General features: G+C 39.2%; 1 protein-coding gene across 4 annotated transcripts in view; it reads left to right on the forward strand.

The window, feature by feature from the left end:
- AKAP6 (A-kinase anchoring protein 6) overlaps positions 1-16,458 on the forward strand; it is a 320,657-nt gene that overhangs the window by 287,037 nt on the left and 17,162 nt on the right. The window lies entirely within an intron of this gene.

Consider the following 16,458-nt stretch of genomic DNA (forward strand, 5'->3'; position numbering starts at 1 on the left):
TGTGACTGGTAGACACAAAGAGCAGGGAATACATTCTATATTGTTAATGCTGTGTTCAATTGTAGAATAATAAAACTTTGAAAGTTCTACATGTATTCCATATAATACTTTTATTATATATAAAACTTTTATTAGGACCAACTCAGTGGCACATGCTTTTGAGCTCACCAGAACTCTTCATCAGAACAGATCTTGCAAAAAATAAAATAAAATAAAAATTATGAGGGAATGGAAAAAGCATGCATTTCTAGTCCTGATCTAGTCAAGGACATGACAAATATTTATTCCTTTTTACAAAGTTTGTAACATCTGGCCTGATCATGAATTCTGGTGAACTGAAAAGTTGCTATGCATCATTTTGTTAGCCCTAATAAAAAGTAGACTATATTCTTGGCTTTTTTAATCTTAATTTTGACCATCAGTACTGTAAACCAGTGGTCCTCAACCTTTTTATCACCGGGGACCGGTTAACACTTGACAATTTTACGGAGGCCTGGGGGTTAGTCTTTTGCCAAGGGTGTCGCCGCTGCCTGAGCCCCTGCTTCCACTTGCTTTCCCGCCGGCGGCCCTGTCTTCCCTCCACCCACTGGGAGGTGCTGCCAGCAGCAGCCGCACAGTGCCACGGCGAGGGGGAGCCCCAGCCATGACGGCCACTGGAGAGCACTAAAGGTAAGCTGGTGGCAGAGTGGCATGGCAGCCCCTAAGGCAGCTAGTCGGGGAGGAGGACGAGAAGGAGCCGTGGCCTGGTACCAACTGATCCACAGACCGGTACCTGTCCCCAGACCGGGGATTGGGGACCACTGCTCTAAAGAACTTCTTTCTGCATTCAGCAAAGGGACAAGTACATGGCTCAGTGACATGGCATGAGCTTTGAATGCAGATGTTCTGCCTGTTGAAGTGGTAAATTTGGAGAGAACCCTAGAGCAGGCTTTCTCAGCCAGGATTTTTTGAGGCCCTAGGGCTTCTTAACGGCCCTGGAAGGGTTTCCTGAATGGTTGAGAATGAATTTTTAATATATTTTTAAAGATTTGTTAAACATTTATCAGGTGATATGACCATATATGGTCATGACCCGTTTCCCACTCCAATGGCCAATGATGGACCTGGAGGGGGTGGAAAGGGATGGTGGGTATGTACACATCTATGTTTCCCAATCATATTCTGTATGATCACTTCTGGGGTTTCTCGAAGCCTGAATAACATTTCAGGGTTTCTCAACGGTAAAAAAGTAGAGAAAGACTGAGCTGATAGAAAAGACTGAGCTGGGAGGACCAATAATCTAACTTAGTATGTCTTCATCCTGTCCTATATTTCCTAGAAGAAGAATTGGTTTTTATACCCTGCTTTTCACTGCCCGAAGGAGTCTCAAAACGGCTTACAATCATATTCCCTTCCTCTCCCACAACAGACACCCTGTGAAGTAGGTGAGGCTGAAAGAGCTCTGACAGGACTACTTGGTCAGAATAGAACTATCAGGGCTGTAATGAGCCCAAGGTCACCCAGCTGGCTGTATGTGGATGAATTGGGAATCAAACCCTGTTTGCCAGATTAGAAGCTGCTGCTCTTAACTACTGCACCACACTGGCTCTAATATATACACTGACATGTATCACTACAACTTTTCTCTACCCCCCCCCCAACTTGATATTCTACTTCTCGGGTGCAATGAACAGTTGTGTAGTGGTTAGGAGTACGGACTTCTAATCTGGCATACCAGGTTCGATTCTGCACTCCCCCACATGTAGTCATCTGGGTGACCTTGGGCTCGCCACAACACTGATAAAACTGTTCTGACCGAGCAGCGATATCAAGGCTTTCTCAGCCTCACCTATCTCACAGGGTGTCTGTTGTGAGGAGGGGCAAGAGAAGGCACTTTGAGACTCCTTCAGGTAGAGAAAAGCGGCATATAAGAACCAACTCCTCTTCTTCTTCTTCTTCTTCTTCTACTACTACTACTACTACCACCACCACCACCTGGAACCTGCTTGCACCAAAAGGATAAAGTGGAGTTTTTGCTTTTATTTCACTTGAAATAGCAGCAACTACAGTTGCTACTGGTTTGGTTGCTTCTTCAATTTCACCTTATAGCTCTTACAAATACTATTCTTGTGTGCCTGAAGCAGAGGCAAGAGGCAGACATGAAAACAACCCTGCAGGCTGCTGAATACAAATGTAAGTGGTCCCTGCAACCAGACCCCATTCTTACCTTTTCCATGCAAGTTGCTGCTACATGTGACCGTAGCTCCTCTAAATAAGCCACTATGTGCTAATTAAAGGCTAGTGCTGCTCTGGCAGCAGGAGTGAAGTAGTCTTGTGGCTCTATTTGGATAGGAATCGATTGGGAGGTAAGGCAGGGGGAGTGTTACAAGCACTGCATGTTTTCTTGATGTCAGGATGCTAGAGAACTTCACAAGCTCCACACTGCTTTGTTCCCTCCTTGCCTGGGGTAACTGAGATTTGTTTGCTGGACTGAATTACCTTTTTACCTGGCAGGGAAGACAACTTCCCTTCTGCTGAGAAATGACAACTCACAGTATAGTTATTTTGCTTTAATTGTAGATGTTACTTTTGTTTTGAGGGAGCCCCTTGCTACAAATATATACCTAAATATGAAAATATGGGCATTTGTCAGGTGATATAATAGAATCAGAGCACTGTGTTTGGAAGTCAATTCAGTTTCTCTCCTTCGATTCTAAGCTGGCATATACAACGTTTCCTTTCATTCAGTTCCTGTGTAGTCATTTCTTGGGTTGATCCCAAGACTCGGCTGTTTTCTCTGCTTTGCCTATCTCCACACTTGATGGTGTGCCAGTCTTGGCACATGAATGGTATCCCCTGGAAACAAGAGTTTTTTTTTAATTTGAGGTTGTCCACAGTATACTGTAATATATGAAAACAAATGGGATGTGTTTACATCACTGATAGCATCTGACTTGATATTGGCAAGAGTCACTGACAGTGAATACACTGCCCTGGCTGGTTAGATGTGTTACGGAAGTACGGGACTTGCTTCCATTTTCCTTCTGTTCTTTTAATTCATATACCGACATTGTCTTTTATACATTTTTGCCCCCATGATCCTTAAGGTACCCTATTACTAATGCTTACTTCAAGGGTTATGTTAAAAGGTAACACTTCAAGATTTTGTTTCTTATTCAATAGTTCTGTCAAAGATCTTTTAAAATTATTCGTTTCTTACCTTCATTCATTATTGCTTAGAACCAACAGTTCCGTTGTTTCCAAAAAATAGATTGTTGAATCTTCTGCAAACCTGAATATCTAGGAAAATATTCCTTTCAGGATGCAGAACTCAAAACTTCTTAAGACATCTAACAAACTCCATGTTGATTCAGCATGATTTCTCCAACACCAGATATGTAGGCGGAGCAAGACAAAAGCTTGGTAGGTTGTTTCTTATTTGATCAACATTGCTCAAAAAGGCAGAGGGTTTCTCTGAGTATTCTGAATTCTGAAACAATCCTCAGCCCTCTTTGAGTACTCAGTCATGTGTTTTGTGAAGTCTATTTGCATAAAGTATTATTTCATTTAATTAATTCAATTAATGAAGTGAAAAGGATTTTTGAATTATTGTGACTGACAGCAGTAAAACCTATAAGCATATGTATTCAGCTCTGAAAAAAAGAAAGAAGTTTTAAAAAACTACTCCATAACTTCTATTCTAGCCTTCATCAGTCATTCCAAAATGGTGACTTGCAGAAAATTGTACTTGTAAACTAGCAATCTGCTATCCGACTTCTGTTGCCATGATTGCTGTCCCCACCAATTTCCACCTTTTCATATTCAGGTCATTCTGAAGCATCCTGCTGGCCAATCTGATGCAATCTTTAAACGATACTAACTTTAAACTATCCATGCAATAGCTTGGATGATATTTTCCTGTGTGATTTTCCTCCCTTTTCATTTGATATTTGTGCACACATGTGCTAATGTTTGTGCATGTTACATTTTGTATTTTTCTACAGATAACTACATAGAAAATCTATTTTAAAATATGAGCAAAAGACCTATTTGAATGTGCTTAAAATGTTTAGTATTTCTCAGCTGCCACTCCTGAGATAAACATGCCTAATAAACAAAGGTAGATTTGGGGTTGATTATGGTCCTTGTGCAATTTGCACTTGACTAGAAAACCTGATGTTGGTGAGTGGTCTTTGTCTCTGTGTCTTTCCTGATCTCTGACTCGTATGCACTGCAGTTACTTGGCTCCCAGAAGTCTGAGCAAAATCCTCAGGAAAATTGGAAGATATAACCAGGGGCCTGCTTTGATACTTCATCCAAAATATTTGTACCCTAATTAGAAAAGCAACATACACCTAATATGCATCTACCCAATCCAGCAGTCATGCACCACTTACAAAACACATGCATATGCAGGTACAGTAAGCAAAGTTTGTTATAGAGGCCTAAGCTAACTATATAAGCTTTGAGAGGAAGGTGAGAAGTATCCTGGTGCAAATGTGCATTGTTGTGTTCCTTACCTTCTCAGAGTTCCTAAACTCATGAAACAGAAGCTGCTTGTGGAAGCAGAATTATTAGCCACAGGGATTCATGCTAAATAATTCTGCCAAAAGAAGTTTTTGGCAGTTTTTCAATCCATTACTTATTATTTCTCTAATCTTGCCTTGAAATGTGTGAAAAGCCACCATCCCTTTCTTTTTTAACCCAGCTCAGTAGCTATTAAATGCATTGAAGCAATACTTTCAGGAGCTTGGAATGCACTGGTTGGAATTTGGATCTCTGCGATATTCCTGACTTAGTTTATTCATACGGTTTGAAATGTATTCCCCTTCTTGTCCTGTGCTGAACACTTCTGTAAGTACAGTGTACTATGTGTCCTGCGCAATTCCCATGTGCTTTGGCTTTGAAAGCATGCCGTACATCCAGCCACATAATTGAAAATAATAAGGCCACAATAAATGGGATGGCCTTAGGGTATAACACCCAAGGGATTCAATTGGTGTCGCTCTGCATCAATGTCTATGCATCATGGTAATTGAGGTAACATAACCAATTACCACATTTTAATTAGAGTTGTAAGAACTTGGAAAATTCTGCACTGGTGAGACAGCTCACTAAAAAAAAAAATCAAACATTGCCTTTTCTAGAAGCCTTTTTCTTGGATGCTTATTCTTGGAAGTCAAAGGAACTGCTGAAAGTACCATTTCAGAAAAGGTTGGGAAATATCCCAAATTCTTTATAATGAATGAAAAGCAAACCTGGAAAACAAAAATGGGTGAAAATGCTGCATTTCTGCTGAACCAATACCCTCATCCACTTCTTCTTTTGTGCTTTGTTGTCACTTTAGGGAAAAGAAAACAGTCTGTTGTAAGGTTTGAGCTGGCCTTAAATTAAGCCTCCCTGTTCTTAGCCTTTTTTTATTGGTCCACTGTGGGGGAGAGGGGAATCAGTGGAATACTGCTCCTCACATAGTTTGAAAAATCATCCTTGAAAGAGGCAAATATTATCACTTTGTCATTTGGCTACACATTGCAATGACCTACTAAGAGTGCTAGGCAAGGCATCTGAAATAGCCTAATTGCAGTCTCAACAATTATTTTGAAAGGTGACAGCTAATACAGAAAGAACAAGTGTAGAACTGCTGTATAAAGACCTCTTTCTGTAAACTGGTGTGAAAATCAGAAAAGAAAGGAATTCTGAATCCTGCAGAAATTATTCACACCTGGTATGTTCTACTAATGCCAGAGGCGACCTAAGCCTTACACTGGTTTCTTCATTTACGTAATGTAAATGCTTGTACTCAATTAGTAGTTTTCTGAAGCACTGTGGTATGGATGTTTTCATTTGATTGTTATTTGTGAGGATTTCATCCTGATCTAAAGAACAGCTCTGCATCCAGATGGGAGTGCAAAAATATGCCCCCACCAGGGCAGCAACGGCAAGAAGAGTCAACACCCTAACCTCCATTTCCATGCCACTCACTGCTTTTGCCTCCCCCTTTCCCCTCCCCAGCATTGTACACAGAGGACTTTCTGAACTTTTAAATTTATACTCAAGCATCAAGCCTGTGCTGTTCGTGAATCATAGTAGGGTTGGAAGGGACCTCCTAGGTAATCTAGTCCAACCCCTTGCACTATGCAGAACACTCACAACCCTATCACTCATCTACTGTAACCTGCCGCCCCCTTGAACCTTCACAGAATCAGCCTTTCTGTCAGATGGCTCTCCAGCCTCTGTTTAAAAATTTCCAAACTTGGAGAACCCACCATACCCTGAAGAAGCCTGTTCCACTGAGAAACCACGCTGTCAGGAACTTCTTCCGGATGTTTAGACAAAATTTCTTTTGAATTAATTTCATCCCATTGGTTCTGGTGCATCCCTTCGGGGCAAGAGAGAACAACTCTGCCCCATCCCCTACATGGCAGCCTTTTAAATACTTGAAGATGGTTATGAGATCCCCTCTCAGTTGTCTCCTCTCCAGGCTAAACAGACCAGGCTCCCCCAACCTTTCTTCATACATCTGGGTCTCCAAATCCCTCACCATCTTTGTTGCCCTACTCTAGACACGTTTCAGTATGTCTACATCCCTCTTCAACTGGGATGCCCAAAACTGAACACAGTACTCCAAGTGAGGCCGAATCACTCCTTCTGGTTCAAGATGATGGCCTATAAAACATCAGAACTCTGTACATTTATTTCCTAATTAGATCTTATATCAATGAAATGCTTCCTGACATGGAAATTATTTGATTTTCCTTAGAAAGAAGATTTTAATTTTTTAGTCTTGAAAGTCGGGATGGGTAGATGGATGTTTGCCTAACTGGTTTTGTAAATGCGTACCATCAGTGACTATGAGTGTGCCACTGGCAGTCTGCATAGCATCTCTGGAAGCTGTCTAAAAGTAGCCAAACACTTCAGGATGAGCAGCAATTTTATAGAACTAAAAACATAACGATAAATTAATTTATAATCATGATTTTAATAACACATAACGTCTTAGCCCTTAAGTGGTAGTGTGTACTTATTTATAAGAACACTCCACTTTAAAATTTGAGAATACTCAAATACTGAAAAGAAATAAAATCCATGCAGAGCTATTCAGAATCAGGATGGTGTGCTGATTAGAGGGCTGAAAAATCCAGCTGCCAAGGCACATTGAATTTGTATTATCCACTGCAATGGAAGCTTGCTGTGGGACCTTGGGACAGTTATTAATGCTTAGCCTAACTTACCTTACAGGGTTGTTGGGAGGATAAAATAGAGAAGAAGAGAATGATGTAAGCTGATGCTTTGTGTCCCCATTGGGGAGAAAGACAGGGTATAAATGAACTTATCTATTCAATCCTGTGCTAGTGCAAATTGGTTCTATCTAAGACTGCTGGATCATTGGCTTGTCAGAGCAAAAACACTTTCTGTGCAAATCTTCCAGAAATGAATAGGCTTCAAGAGGATAACATTGGTGCATTTCCTTACCTGACCAGTTATTTTCTTTTTCTTCTTGCTCTTCTTCACTTAACTGAACATCCAAGACAAATCTCTCTAAGAGGTAGGGGGTTAGTTCTTCCCTCTACAAGACACTACTTTCTCTCTTAAAGCATGTGACTTCATTGCCTCAGACAATGACTTTGCCCCATGCATGGAATCCCAAGATGGCATTCTATTGCTTTACATAACTTCCTGCAAAGTACTTCTTATTCAGTCATTGCCCAATCTATAAATACAACAATTATTTTGGTTCTGTAAAATCCTTGGCATATGTTTTACGTAGTATTTATTGTATTATTGTTATGTCTTGTTATTAGAAACATGATGCAAAATAAATATGTGAGACAAAATAAATCTATTAGTAAGAGATGAGAGAGAGCGGGAGATGATGATGGATAAACAGACAGCAACTGGTCCAATTACGTTCTGGCCATGTTTCTCTCTGTAAAATGATGTGGAATTAATTATCTGGATTTATATGTGGCAGATTGTGGAAGCTTTTATTCTGTGCTAGATATTTGGATGATATGATCTTTTGGTCATAATTTCTAGAGATAAATTCTAAGTCAATTTCTGTTTTGCTAGAAAGTTCAAGGAAGTGGTGAAGTGAAATTCAGAAGGAGGGATCTGTTGCTTTCATAGTTCAAGGTCTAGATATCTTCACAATGCCAATATTACCTCTTATCCTATATAGATGTAGGTTTTCATTTTGGTGGAATATTCACTGTTCTTCACCCAAGTCTACCTCAAAAAGTTATTGTGAGGATAAAATAACAGTTCTTCAAAGGATGTGATAAAAATGTAACAGACAAATGTCTGGACTGGGCATGTCTAGACTACTGTTCTTCTGCCCTGCACCTTCCATCTCCACACTGCTCCATAAGAGAATGGGGGTGGAGGGAATGGAGAGTCATCATGTTTCTATGTCACCATGTCACTTCCAGTACAAACCTAGAAGCGGCATCATTGCATTGGGTGAGCAATGCTCTAGGATTCCACTGAAGTTTTATAGTAAAATTGAAAGAGATACTACAGCATCAGAAAAAATGGTAATTCATATGTCCCTTCCCCCCAAAAGTTCCATCTGGATGCCAGTGCTAGACTGTCAACCCTAGTCTGGATTTACAGGTAAAATGATTCCAAACCCTCTTTAAATCAATGCACTGTCTCCTGGTGGCAGTTTCTGCTTATTGTGTCCTCTCTGCAGAAACTTCCATTGCCTGTTCTTGTATATACCATGTGGAACAAACTTCTGGAGGTAGTCCACTGAATGCCATCCCTGACAGTTTAAGTCAATGGCTTGTGTGACAATTATTTTCCATTATATATATTCCTAAATGATTCAGGAAAGTTAGCTGCCCAAATATCCTATTTCCTATTCCTATTTCCTATTCCAAGCTTGCCAGGGCTTGGAAACTCAGCAGGATCAGCTAAACTCAATATTTGATTGGCCACTGAGGAAGAGTAGGGTTGCTATGCAGAAGTAGGCAATAGCAAACCAACTCTGCCCAAACCAACTCTTGCCTTAGTTATGGTTGTCACGAGTCAGTTGCAACTCAATGATACCATCTTCTTCTTTTTCTTCTTCAGTTATTTATTGTAAATTTTTTTCTGTGAATGTTTTAAAACGTTGTTCACCAGTATCCTTGATTTTACTTTTTTCTCCTGTTACATAGTGGAGTTTTTGGGTTTTTCTCCTGTTACATTTGAGGGTTTGGGGGTTTCATTGGTTTTGTAATATGAGCCTTGAGCTGATTAAGAATTAGAAGGCGATGTTGAACTTTAAATAAAACAACAACCCAAAAACCTGTAGGGAAACACACAGGCCCTTTTACATGGAGGTGAAAAATGGGTTCTATAAGACTCTTAGGTAGGTTATGCATGGCAAAAACTCTGCCCCAAAAGACACTGGTGTTTTTATTGCTGCATGTAGAGCTGGTTTCACCACAGAAAAGCCATCATTGTATTTTTGATTATGCACAGGATTCCCCTCTCAGAGCAGCCACTACATCTTTTCAGTGCAGTATTTAAAACTAGCTTTAAGACGACCCTTCTTTTACAATGGTCATGAAAGCGCCTGTTTTTGCATGCATAACACTAGCATGATTTTGATCTCCTCCCCTGTGCCACTGTACACCAATGAGGGAAATGGATAGCTTCTAGTCCCTCATCTACCGATGGGAGCTTGAAATGCCCCTTTTTCAGCGCAGACCCTCCCACCTCTCCTATGACAACATTACACCAGCAGAAAATTAATTTATTCATTCCCTCAGAGGCATTTGCAAGCATTTCAATCCATTATCTACAAGGAACACCATACCTCTGAGAGGGAAAGGTTGTAGTGTTTTCAAAAGACTGTATGCCTCCACAGGAATTTCTAGTTGAGGTCTCTGTGTCCACGACCTACAATTCTGATAAGGCCCTGCCAGTAGCATGTGCCAGAGAGGCGGTCATGGGACACTGCAGTTGACTATAGCCTGCCAATGAGCATCTAGCACAACAGAGGAATTGCCCCTCCCCCATTATTTGATGTCATAAGTCTCTCTTTCAAGGCATAATACTTGCAGAAAAACATGACCATTTTGGAAAATGATGATTTAAAAGATCAGTTTGCTGGCTTCAATGAAAGCATTTACATGCATAACCCACCTTGGTATGTTATTTGTACAGTTTTATTTCTTAAGGGGAATGGGTCAGACCTTTTCTGCACCTGGAATTTGGCCCAACTGATATTAAGGCAAATTGCATGACATAGGCACCAGCCCAGAACCATCCACGTTCCCTTTTTTGCTCCAGGCGTCAACTATGACAGGTCGTGGCCATCCGAAAGGGAAGAGTCTGGCCATCCGGGCCTGGCTTATTCCCACCCTTACTGGGTATGGCATCCCAGAAGGGACAAAAAAATGCCCCAGGTAGCTCCACCACGTTGCACAGCATGGTGGAGCTGCCTGGAGCATTTTTTTAGTTTAAGAATGTGGTATTACATTGGTACACAATACCATGCTCTTTAACAAACATACAAAAGACCCACACCGCCCCATAGCATGGTGGAACCTCACTGCCTCGGCTGCCATATGGGAGCACAAATCTGGAGCAGATGAGGTACAGTGGGCTAAATGCTCCCCTGTGCAGGAGCAAGAAGGGGCAGGACAACCTGCCTCGCTAGGCGACAGCCAATCATGGAGCCTTCCATAAGGTAATGGTCTCAAAGAGACATTTTGCTTTTTCTATAATGCATATATCATGTCTCATTTTGCCTCTGGTAAAGTCACTAACCTTTCTAAACCCTTAATCTCTTTGCTGATGTTGACCACTGCCATGATATCAATTCTGTTAGGAGTGGCAAAATCAAACACACAAGCTAGTAGGCACATACTGAAATGTCATAACAATTGTCAATTACTATCAATCATACATGGATTTAAAATAATATTAGGTATATGCTAAAAACCTTCTGGGGCTGCTTTGTAGTGAGAAAATGGCACAGTGAACATGAAGACAATATTTATTCAAATTAAAATATTTTATTAAAAAATCAAGCAAGCAATTTTTAAATTACTATATAACACTATGATTCTATGATTCTATGATTCTATGAACACTGCACTGATTGGTCTTCAAATAGCTTTTAGGATATTCATTCAGAGCTCCCAATTTTGTGGTATGTTTTCCTCCTGTAAGAGTTTAACTTAAAGTAGTACTGCAAAAATTATGTAACATCCCTCAGTTCATGTATTTCAGTTTGTTTTTTATTATCCCCATTTCAGGGTGGGGGGAAGGGTGAATTTTGCTATAAAGACAGTTCTTCCACATACTTTATGCTAGCATTGAGCTCAAAGTGAAAACCTCAGGGAAGAAGTCTTGGTTAATCTTTGCCTAATGAAATACTTGCCATAGATTTGCAGCATTAATCCCCCAAATTAGTACTTTGGTATGAAGATCCTGAAAACAATTATCTGTATGAATGTGTTTCCAGGATTGTGGGTTTTGGCGCCTAACACTGAAAGACACCTAGCTAAGCTTCTGTTAAGTAAACACACATACAAATATACAATAATGTGCTAAAGTATTTTAGTTTTCTCTGACTACCTTGGGATATTTGGGATATTTGTTTTACTCACATTTCAGCACATGAAAAGTTTCTGGGGGCAAGGGACCTGTATAGAATATATCCAAATAGAATACATACACAGTTTTTAGATAGAGAGATAGATAAAAAGACATGTTTTCAGAATGCATTCATGTTGTGTTATCATATATATTTTAATGCTTTCTAAGTACACATATGTATTTCTATATATATTATTGTGATATATAACAATAATATATAACATTGTGATATATATATCTCTCACACTAAAATGTCACTCATCAGAATGATGGATATGTAGAATTTTCATTTTCTTTATCTATATGGCATTTGTGTCATCACAGGAACTCTAATCCATATTCAGGTCTCCGTGTTTGGTGTGCAGTAATATGTAAATTACCTAGCCAGCTGCATTAAGCAGTGTTTGTTTATTCTATTTTTTTTTGGCACTATGTGCACCTGAATCTCTGCCAAAAAAAAAAATTGTGGCTGCTTCAGGCAACACTGTTCTGGAGAAGGAAGTTTTGAAAGGAAATGCACATCATAAATGAAACTGCGCTGTGTGAAAACAACAAAATCAAACCAAAGTTTCTGTTCCTCGAAATATTGGTATTTACAATGTAAAAATGATGTGTTTGTTATAATATAATGAGGACACTGAATCTCTTTAGAAGGCTCTGTTTGCACTGGCTTGGTAAACAAAGATGTGCACCGAAAGCCTGCTTGGCAGTTAGCTGTTGGCTACAATAAGTAAAAGATGAACACGGGAAGTTTAAGAGAAATAATTTCCAGCTCAGCATATTCATTTCTCTGAATGTACGGCATTTGAATGCATTCAAATCTGGACAGCTGTGGCGTTTAAGTGTTAAAAAATGGCATTAATGATGCATCAAGCTCTTTGGCTAGGCTGGCAGTCCTCCTTTCAGTCTTCCAGTCTGACACTTCCTCTTTTATCCAGCCAGCTAATTTCCCCTCTTTTGTGAGGAGTAACTGTTTTCACACTACTGCTTACCCAGCAAGCCTCCTCATTGTTTCATGCTTAATTATCTTCTTGAGCTTCACCTTCTCAAGTGAAGAGGGGGGGGAGACTCGGGCCTCCCCATGGCTCTAATGAAAGCTCAGTTTTATAGATGCGCTGTGTGAATAAATGGAGCGTCTGATCGAGCCACATAATAAATGAGTTCCTAAAGTTTATGGAGTCACAGCATAAGCAGTTGGTTTACTCAGCAAAGTAGAAAGATGCTGAATTTTTGTCTTCATAAAATCATTTTGGAAAATAGAAGTGAACTTTAACTCACCTTGGAACTTTAAACCTGGAAACAATCGTCACATTGCTGCAAATAACACAAAAGTACATGATATTTAGCATATTGCCCTCCATCTTGCACTATTCAAAAATAGCAATACCCTTCATATAAATACTTCTAGTTAGCAACAGATTTTAGTGGTTGACTTATCGATCAATTTAGTATAATGTACCTTCTCAGTAAAAAAAAACATATTGCTTAGTTTTGGAAACGAACAGTATGATGGTCACTTGAATTCAAATGGTGATATGCACTCAAACACTAATGCACAGTTATTTATTTCATCATTACATGCATTTTCATATTTAAAGTTCTTGTGCCCTTAACCCATTGTAATATGGAAACATTCAAGAAATAGATTGGAGCAAGATTTAGTTATCCAACAAAGAGAGCCTTGCCTCTTGAAAGCCTGTACCCTGAAAAATCTTATTGGTCTCTAATACTGCAGAAACTCTGGACCCCCTGAAATTATCTTAATGGAAAGTCCCAAAATATCCGAATATATTCAGAATCTACAAACTATATATCAAGTACCTGAGGAAAAACGAGGAACTGTACAATATGGCTCAGTTTCAAGAAAAGGACAAGTTTGACAGTGCCCTCAGAGTTCCAACTGGGCCAGTTTATGTTTCCCTCCATATATGTACCCCAATACAGTTCAGGAAATTTGCACATGGAAGTAGTCTTCTGGGTGCTCAATCAGGATATATACATAGGCATAAATTGGTTGTGCTTCCAAATGTGCATCAGTATACATATACGTATGGATATATTTTATGTTCATACTTCATTGCTTTCACTAGGAAGAGCATTCAAATGCATGTATAAATTGCCCTTCACATTTTAATGGGATGTTTAGATACCTTTTAAAAAGCTGACATGGATCTGGTGTTGATTTTTATTATGCAGCCAAGATAGTTCTTATAGCAGCTATCTAGATTTCCAAAATGAAATCTGAACAGAATTTTGAAATTTCCACCTGGGATTATGAATATAATAGTTTGCTCTTTCCTAACTCAACAGACCTGATATCTTATCAAGGTTTTTTCCACAGCCATTCTATTGTACTATTTATCACTTAGATTCCCCTGGAATTTTTCTGCAGGTGGAAGTATTTCTATTCTCAAAGCACAACTTTCTTGTTTCCTCCCTTCTTGTGGGAGCCCCTGAAATGTTGTTTTGTTTTGGTTATAGTCATAAAACTCAAGTTATTGGGGGAGGGATACAAAGTATTTGTTAAGACGAGAGTGCAATAACAAGCTTTACAACTATTACAAATTTATTACAAAGATTTTTTTTTTAATACATCTTAGACATACGGAGGTGAAACAGCAGGTTCTATATAAAATGAAGACTTATTTTACTTCATTTTTTTCCTTTTGGTGAATAACCATTATTGGAGGGTTTTTTTTTCCAGAAGGAGCAAAAAAATGCACATTTTGTACCAAAGCTATGCTGAGACCAAAATGACATTCAAGTCTGTTCACACAAACACACACACCTGTCATGTAACCCTTTGACAGATGACAAGCAAACTATAGAACAGCCAAAGCAACTTCCAATAAGATGTGCTGTGTTGCCAGATGTTATCAGCCCAAATAAATCCTTTCTTCCTATGCAATTTGACATGTAAGCCAGTGATTGTCACTTAAATTGGTTTAAAATGTGATAGAACAAAAAGTAACCACTGTTTTCTGAGGCATTTGTTTGTGGCATCTCAGTGTTAACAGGGCTTCCAATGCTATACTTGGAGAAATAGATACCACAAACTCAATTCATCCAGAATTGTGGATTTTTTCTTTCAGTTGTCTGGCTTTCCATTGTAACCGTTTAAATAGTGGATCCTCATTTTTAATGGACTATTTGGAAATGTTATTTTCCTCTTCTTGGAGTATTATAAAAGCTGTTTAATGTTGCTCAGTCACTGACATGAGCTAAAATCCAAGGACCCTTTCAAAAATAAATAAATTCAGTTATCCTGCCATTGAATTATGATGGCAATCTCTTTATAACATTTCAAAAGACACTAAAATTTTGTGGAACTGTCTACATTAGTTTTGCTGTATTCCTCCCACAATTTAATATAATGAGACAAGCCACACAAATTAATAGTATACATGCATTCTATAACTTATTTAAGAAGATTCTTGAAGAGTTTTCAGTGCAAGAGTAGCTCCATACTGGAGGGGGGGGGGACTCCAGAGGGATAAATATTTTGCAGTAAGAAAAAATATTTAGGAAAAAATATGGGAGGAAATATATATTGCACCACTACACACCATAAAGTTCGTTTTTCTGCTAGCCTCTAAATTAACCCGTATTTCATGGCTTTCTCTACTACTTGCATATCCTATCAAAATCTGTAGATGTGCAAGCAAAAGTGACAAACCTAATCTATGTACTAGATTAATGGTGCAGTACTGTATACATTAGCTTTTAAAAAAAACCTAACATGGGTCTTAGATCTTTATTTTTTTCAAAAATAAACACATTGCTAATTAGCTTCTGCTTTAACTTTAATTACAGTAAGTACATGAGTCTAATTACACTTTCCTCTAGAGAGCCGTAGTAAAGCATAATACTTATATATATATATTTGTGGACCCAAAAATGTTGTGTGAGTGTCCTTTACATTTTTTTGCATATTAGTAATGAGCTGTAGGTGTTGCCTGAAGAGGACAGCTCTCTGCTCAGCTATAGCACAAGGAGCCCCATTTAGAATGTGAGTATGAGAGAAGCAGAGGTGAAACAGGCACTGTAAACATGACTGCTTCCCTCAGTAGTAGTTGGCATGCTGGCATTTTTCAGAAGACAAAATCATTTTTGTTTCTCCTCAGGGCTCATACATTCTTGAAGTTGGGGGATGGCTTCTTTCATTTTTGTTTCCGACACTCTTAGGCAGTTGTGTCCTGTGACTGAAAGTTTGTACAAGGGGTGGGAGGCGGGAGAGTTATTCTTATAATCATAGAATCACAGAGTTGGCCACCTAGTCCAACCCACACTCTTCTTGCCCATGTAAATTCTTCTCAAAGTGTAATGGTATTGTGGGTGTTACATGGCAAGAGTGTTCCACCAACACATAAAGCTTCTATAACAGGTAAATCAGAAGGCCAACAAAGCATTGTCATTGAATTTTAGTAATAAAACTCATACAGAAGAGTGAAAAAGGGCAAACCCATCTTTCTATTTTCCCCACTGTTATTTAGGTTTATATCTCACCCACAGAGCTAAATGCAATGTTCATCATCATGTCAAGTAAAATCTTCCATTCGGGCACTCACTAGGCTAGCCCTGATTGACCTTAATCTCACATGGCTTTGTTTCCATAAGTTTATTTTCCTGTGCGTAAGCTACAAAGGGCCAAAGGACATGTGCAGTTAAGAAATCTCCCCCACTTCTTGTTTTATGTTTAAATGCAGTGGGGGAGCTCAGATCAGGGCTTTAGTATATGTGATGTATGTAGATGTTAAGTTCTCTCCCTGGCCCAGTGCTGTTTTCCTTATCTCAAACACACTCATAGGAGGTAACCTAACCTAACCATGTATTTCATGTACTTCTACCTGCAAGGTAAAATAGTAGCTCTGGAAAAATGGTTCA

This window comes from Paroedura picta, chromosome 2, assembly GCF_049243985.1.
Source record: "Paroedura picta isolate Pp20150507F chromosome 2, Ppicta_v3.0, whole genome shotgun sequence".
NCBI lineage: Eukaryota > Metazoa > Chordata > Lepidosauria > Squamata > Gekkonidae > Paroedura > Paroedura picta.